Source organism: Simochromis diagramma, unplaced genomic scaffold (genome assembly GCF_900408965.1).
Source record: "Simochromis diagramma unplaced genomic scaffold, fSimDia1.1 OVJJ01000604.1, whole genome shotgun sequence".
Classification (NCBI taxonomy): Eukaryota; Metazoa; Chordata; class Actinopteri; order Cichliformes; family Cichlidae; genus Simochromis; species Simochromis diagramma.
In genome coordinates, this window is record NW_024387416.1 from 132,230 (window position 1) to 139,887 (window position 7,658).

At 40.6% G+C, this 7,658-nt stretch overlaps 1 long non-coding RNA gene across 1 annotated transcript; it reads left to right on the forward strand.

Annotated features, from left to right (window-relative positions):
• The first annotated feature begins 2,356 nt into the window (after positions 1–2,356).
• Positions 2,357–4,850, forward strand: LOC120721822. The gene is made up of 2 exons (XR_005693266.1): positions 2,357–3,397; positions 3,541–4,850. It is a non-coding gene; the product is annotated as an uncharacterized LOC120721822 (long non-coding RNA).
• Positions 4,851–7,658: the final 2,808 nt, after the last annotated feature.

The following is a 7,658-nucleotide window of genomic DNA, read 5'->3' on the forward strand; positions in this document are numbered from 1 at the left end:
TGAATTCAGATCCATTCAAAGCAATTTTACAACAGACTTGTTGAATTCATCATCTGAAGCTTTTAAAACGCGCGCTGCATCTATAGAGGCACAGGTAAGTGTTTTACTTTGTGGAAAGTAGCATGAATGATGTGTCTAAAGAACAGCTATTAAAGTACTAAATGCTCAATACAGGATTTCACTGAATTACAGCAGGAACAAGTCAACTATAGAATCTTTGCTTGCACTTTGATGCATGCTCAATCATCCAGGTAAGTAAATCTCCAAAAGTTGATTCTCTTCATCTGGATGTAGCGTTTTGTGGGAGAAACGTTTCATCACTCATCCAAAACGCTACGTCCAGATGAACAGAATCAACTTATGGAGATTTACTTTCACTGTTAAAAACTTTGGAACACTTTGTCCCAAGATTTACACATGTGCTTTTGAGCTATTGATCCGCAGTCTTTTCTATTTGTGGCAAAGCACTTTAAGTCAGTATTATTGCTGGATGTTTATTCTTCTCTCAAAGGAAACAAGCTCTTATGATGTTGGTTCTCACTTCATATTTGAACAAACCTTTTCACTTTAACAAATACAGATAAAGATTCTCTTTCTTTCACTTGTCTACTGTCTTTCTCATCTCCAACTCATACATTGAACCTGACTTTACAGGACATATTCAAGACAAAAAGCACTACATTTCTCTCACTAGAAGATGGATAATATACTTATGATAAAATTGTATAAAGTAATTAAACTGCATCAATTTAAAATCTGTGAAAGTTTTCCCAGTTTTACCCAGTTTTTTTAGTTAGTGAGTTATCCCTGGAGCAGGATGGTTTTGAGCTTGAATTTTAAGAAAATTCTCCTTTGTGTCTGCAGATTGAACCTCCTTACATATTGGCGTTCCCTTCTTCTTTTGTCTCCTTGGATGTTGTGAGCTTCAGGTAATTTCAGTTTTTTGACATATAATGTTTAGAGCACTCAATATTCGCCCTAAATATTCCAATCTATAATTTTTGTCTCTGCGTTTACAGGCAGGGATCAGTCATCAACACGATGGAACTTCGGTTTGTAAACACATCTGTTCCAAACATCGCTGAGATTAGAAATGTTTTGAACAGTACAGCCTCAAACGTTACAGGCTTTGACATTGAAAGGGACTCCATCCTTGTCAATAACACAGGTGAGTAATCGTAGTTGTTATGTTTGATCAAAAAGTCTCAAATGTTTTCGAGTGACTTGGTTAAAAATGTTTTGTACATTTTTTCTACCACAGCTGCTACATCAACTACTACAACTGTTGTACCAACAACTACACCTAGTGCAACAACTACTACGTCAACTACTAAAACTATTGTAACAACATCTACAACTACTGCAACAACTACTACATCTACTGCAACTACAGCTTCAAGTGGAGTATGCCACAAAATTAATTTCAGCACTGTTTTCCCTCTGGTGCTGCTGTTATGGCTTCTATCAAACCAGCAATAGCATCTGTGCTGGTTTTCATTTGAAAGACAAGCAGCAGATGATCTCTTTCACTGCAGCTCTTTATTTATTGGACACATTGGAAAGAGTAGAATTGCTATTTTTTTCAATATGAAAATATTTCTTGGTGGGAATGGCCCTGTAGTGAACAGAATGACACAGACTTCTTTTATGCATGCGGTTAATTGAATCATGAATAGAAAAATTGAAATAACGACACACAGGCAAAAGATAAAACAAAATGGGTGCTTTATCTTAGAGGCTTAGTAGTTTATGCTGTTCAGTTTAATTAAATTCAAGTTTATTTATACGGCACCAAACCAGGGATGAGTTCCTGCCCCAAGTGGAGGAGTTCAAGTATCTCGGGGTCTTGTTCGTGAGTGATGGGAGAAGGGAGCCGGAGATCGACAGACGGATTGGGGCTGCAGCTGCAGCAATGCAGACGCTGCACCGGTCCGTCGTGGTGAAGAGGGAGCTGAGTGTAAAAGCGAAGCTCTCAATTTACCGGTCGATCTACGTCCCTACCCTCACCTATGGCCACGAGCTGTGGGTAGTGACCGAAAGAACGAGATCGCGGATACAAGCGGCAGAAATGAGCTTCCTCCGAAGGGTGGCTGGCCTCTCCCTTAGAGATAGGGTGAGAAGTTCGGCCATCCGGGAGGGGCTCAGAGTAGAGCAGCTGCTGCTCCACATCGAAAGGAGCCAGCTGAGGTGGTTCGGGCATCTGACAAGGATGCCCCCTGGGCGCCTCTTGGGTGAGGTGTTCCAGGTATGTCCCACCGGGAGGAGGCCCCGGGGCAGACCCAGGACACGCTGGAGAGATTATATCTCTCGGCTGGCCTGGGAACGCCTTGGTATTCCCCCGGATAAGCTGGAGGAGGTGGCTGGGGAGAGGGAGGTCTGGGCCTCTTTGCTTAGGCTGCTGCCCCCGCGACCCGGCCTCGGATAAAGCGGATGAAGATGGATGGATGGATGGATGGATGGCACCAAACCACACTAACAGTCACCTTGAGGTGCTTTAAATTGTTGAGTTAAAGACCCTACAAAAACCCTCTTGCTTTTAAGTGTGTCTCTGCCTACATGTCTGTTAACTGTTCCTCTTTTATATAACTTAACTTTGTAACAAAATTATCCACAACAGCTCTTCTTATACTTTTTAAATGCTTGTAAATTAAAGGTTTCAGTTTTCCCTTCATATAGAGCATACACAGTATATATATCACAAAAAATGTATAATAAAGTGTAAAGAGTGGATCTACATGTGGTCCCCCATTCCCCCAAAATAAAAAGCACTGTCACTTTTCTTATTTATACAAATTGTATGTTTATAAAAAGATTTATATTTTGTGAAATGTATTTTAATTTTTACATTTTCTGTAAGAAAGTCACAATAACCAGAATATAGAATGTATAAGAAATTTACACTGTCTCCTTTGATGTTTTGCTGTTTGAGTAGGTAAAGATAAGGTTGTAATAACCTAAAGGTATACAATTTATGACTAAACCCTAGAGTCAGAATAGTCTTGATGCCTAGTTGCCTGTATAGCTTCTTTAAACACAGATAAAAGCAATTTACCAATAAATGTTTTATAAAAGTCAATTAGAAATGAGCTATGAGGTCGCCCAACTCATCGCAAGACATGGCAAGCCTTTTTCAGATGGAGACCTCATAAAACACTGCCTCGTTAAAGTCACCGAAATAATGTGCCCGGAAAAAGTGCAGGACTTCAACAACGTCAGCATGTACAGAAATACAGTTGTGCGACGCATTGAAGACTCGTCAGCCAACATTAAACTGCAACTGTCTGATAAAGCTTGTGCTTTTGATTACTCCATCGCATGCGATGAGAGCACCAATGCCACAGACACCGCACAGCTGCTATTTTTTTGTGGGGAGTGGACGAGAGCACGAGCGCTTTAGGTGAGTAAAAAATATATTCCACAGTACCCGTGTGTTAATGTGCAGGTACACATGCTTCAAATATCAATAAGGCGCATCGATTCTGTCACTACCCTGCTTTTGCGCACCACTTTCTTATATGCGTTTTTCTTGTTAACACACAGAGTACACACCACTGTGCACAGCGCACGCACATGCAAAGTCAGCTGATCTCATCTGTTGCAGATTTGCTCTTTGATCAAGTGACATTTGTCCGGAGTTTTGGCACGAGTGGCGTACGATCAGCACCGTGGCTGGATGGCCCGATTTACATACCCAGCGCAGCTGATACTCACCAGAATAATTTACCAAAATTATATGCACTCCTGTTATTAAGTCCAGTTCAGTCTGTTAATGTTGATAATGGTTTCAAACGAACGTTAATAGGTGTGTTGCTAAGCCTAATAACTTAAATAATAAACTTGAAATGTACACGTCCCATTTTCCTTTGTTTTTTCTCTGTGCTGTAAATCTTCTGTCTAGGAAGAAATCTGAGGCTGCTGTTCTGAGAATGAGCTACCAAAGCTTTTTCTGAATAAATCAATAAAGATCCATTTATGGAAAGCTGTGATGAAGGCAGTTTTGTCTTTAATTATATTCAACAATATAACATATATTCGACCACTTTTAAGTGATTTTTCTAACTTTAATACTCTAAAGTTAAGGTTATATACCTAATTTCTAGTAAGCGGCCCAGCCCCTCCTATATTTTTATGTATGTGGCCATCAGTGAAAAAAGTTTGGACACCCCTGGCATAGCTGTAATAGCATTTAATACTTTTTCAGCAGAAACTGGGGAGTCCAATTGCCCAGCAATATTAGTACCAATAACGGGGTTTGAAAGATTATGCAGAAATTCATTTGTTTTAGCTTTGTCCGTAGGAAATTCGGACTTATACAACAAAGAGTAAAATGTTCTAAAGGTAGAATCAATTTCCAAGAGATCTGTAGTAATAATGTCATAAGAGTTTTTAATACTTGGTATCACACGCGAGGAGGCCTGACGTGGTAACTGATGTCCCAACAAATGACTAGCCTTGTCGCCATATTCATAATATGAGCCATGACTGCGAAGTAACAAAGCACTGCTTCAGTAATTCTGGAGAAGGGTTCAGTGTATAACTTTGATCAAGGTTACTAATTGCAGCTATAAGATCTTTAAGCCTGGCATTAATCTTTTTATTAGCACGAACACAGTAAGAAATAATTTGACCTCTCAGGTAGCATTTTTTTTTTAATTCTTTATTTCTAAAATATTACTTCACGAAGGTGATTACAAGCATTAATCAACACAATTTACAAGGGAATAACAAAGCAAAACGAAAGAGAAAGAAAAAAGAGAAAAAAAAAGAAAAGAAAAAACAGTCGGGAGTGACCAGTTAGCTAGGTTGGTGGTTTCAAGCTTTGAAAAGAAGATTCGGCTTATGGGTATTGGCATATAGGACCCACTTATCCCAACACAAATGGAACCAACCCACCCTGTCATTGACATGAGCTGTTACTTCCTCCATCCTATAGATCTCTAGCGTAATTTCCCACCATAATGACAAGGTCGGTATATCTTGCAAGGACCATTTCTTAGTTATACTTTTCTTACTTGCAACAAGTAAAGCTCTTAACAGACATGTATCATTTTTAGACCAGTTCTGCGGTATACAACCAAAAAAGATTGTCTTCATGTCCAAAGAGAATGTACAGTCAAAAATGCCTTGTAATGTACCATGAATGTCTTTCCAGTAAGTCCGTAGCACAGGACAGTCCCACATAATATGGGTGTGATGTGCTCGTTGGTGTACACAGTTTCTCCAACACACAGGAGGATTCCCATCATAATGAGCCTTTTGACACGGAGTAATAAAGAACCTTATCAAAGACTTCCATCCAAATTCCCTCCAGCTCTTGGAGGAAGTACTCCTCCATTGCCGTTCCCACATCTGAGTCCATTCATCCCTTGAAATACACATCCCTCCCTCCTTTTCCCATAACATCTTCACATAATCAGTTGAGTGGGGAAGCTTATTTATAAGAAAATTATACCAAAAGGAAATGAGTCTTGTATCGACATCCCCACTGTACGCCTGTCTAAACAAAGTTACCAGTTCCGCATTAGTGTTTGACATCACACCGATTGTTGTCTTTATATAATGTCTTATTTGCAGGTATCGATAAAAATCCTGTTTTTCTAGATTGTATTTCTTTTTTTTCTTTTTTTTTTTTTTGCGCCTGTCCCATTTGGCTCTTTTGCCATCAGAATTATTGTCTAAAGGCAAAGAAAGATGCCCAACGGATTGTATTTCTGCTTCAGTGTGTCAAAACTAATAAAGTTCCCATCCTTAATCAAACTATCGAATGTAGATAACCCTTTAGCAGACCAACTTTTTTTTTTTTTTTTTTTTTTGTCCCGTTTGGATCTTTAGCCATCAGAATTGTTGTCTTAAGGCCAAGATAGATGCCAAGCGGATTTATTTTACCAAGTGGATCATCATGGCCTTGCCATATTGGTCCATTTGATTGACCTTTATTATAATTATGAATTTATTTTATTTTCAGTTGCTACAAACGGGACAGACATGACTGGGGGATGGGACAGGGAGAAAGAATGAAAGAAAGAGAGGGAGAGAGAGAAAACCAAAGGGGAGAAGAGACGGTGAGAAGGGGGGGAAGAAAGAAAAAAAAAACAGAAAAAAAACCCAAACAAACAAAACACCTGGGTCACCTGTATGGAGAAAAAAACCAGAAGAGAAAGCAAACAACAAAGAGCAACATAATAAAAAAAACAGCACCATCATAATAAACTAGCTAGCAGTAGATATCAGTAGATACTAAATAATAAACGATATTGTGCAGCACGCAAGATAGACAGCGCACAATGTGCCACAGCCCCGTCCTCCAGGGTCTGAAGCAGGTATGGAGGAGATCAAAACTCCAGACATCCAGAGGCCCCCAGAACACAAGAGACCAAGGAAGACCAACAGAGGGGCAGCCGCGCCACTGTCCCAGTAAGAGCTGAGGAGAGTCCCAGACCAACAGCAGACCAACTTTTAAAACGTGAGTCCAAAGTCAGAGTCATATGCATACCATTTAAATAAAGCCAAATCCTGTTCCAGTTTAAATTCTTTCACGACTTTTCTCCATATATTAAGTGTGCACGACACCCAGGGGTTGCAAACCTTGTCAATACATTTTCGAATGTTCGAATCCATCAAGACAGCTTGTATTGGAGAGGAAAACATGCTCTCCTCAATAGTCTTCCAGTGTGCTTGGTAGCTTGTATCACACCAATTGACCACAGTCTTCAGCTGAGCAGCCCGAAAATAATTTTTTAGTGACGGCCATTCTTCAAATGTTATTATTACATTCAGCAGCTCTTCTTTTTATTTATTTGCTAACATGCATGCTGTGTTTACTGGCGCTGTCACTTGGTGTTCGCTCACTCTGTGGTAGAGTATCACTTCCTGTTCCTGCTCAAACACAGTGGTGTTTCTGAGTAGCTTATTTGCTTAGCAATTTAATTAACAACTTTTAAATACATTCTTCTTTCATAGTATAATCTTCACGTGCTTCATCCGAAGCACACTTTCTGTGTACTCACTACCTAATTTATAGCCAAAGTATTCACTCACTGTCTCTGTACTGTCTCGCTAGCTTAGCTTAGCTCGTAGCCGACTCATTAGCACCATGGCTACTTCACCTCTCCCTCCTGCACTTTCTTGCTCATTGTGTCAGATGTTTAGTTACTCCTCGGCCTCCTTTAGCAGTAATGATATCTGTAACAAATGTAGCATATTTTCAGCTTTGGAGGCCAGGATTACTGAATTGGAGACTCGGCTTCGCACCCTTCATTCACCCGTAGCTAGCCAGGCCCCTGTAGCTGGTGCAGCCGAAGATAGCGTAGGCCCCGCTAGCTGTTCCCCGGCAGATCCCAAGCAGCTGGGGAAAGAGGGCGGCTGGGTCACGGTGAGGAGGAAGCATAGTCCTAAACAGAAGCCCCAGGTACACCACCAACCCGTTCATGTGTCTAACCGTTTTTCCCCACTCGGCGACACACCCGCCGGGGGTCAAACTCTGGTAATTGGCGATTCTGTTCTCAGACATGTGAAGCTAGAGACACTGGCAACCATAGTCAATTGTCTTCCAGGGGCCAGAGCAGGCGACATTGAAGGAAATTTAAAACTGCTGGCTAAGGGTAAACGTAAATTCAGTAAAATCATAATTCACGTCGGCAGTAATGACACCCGGTTAC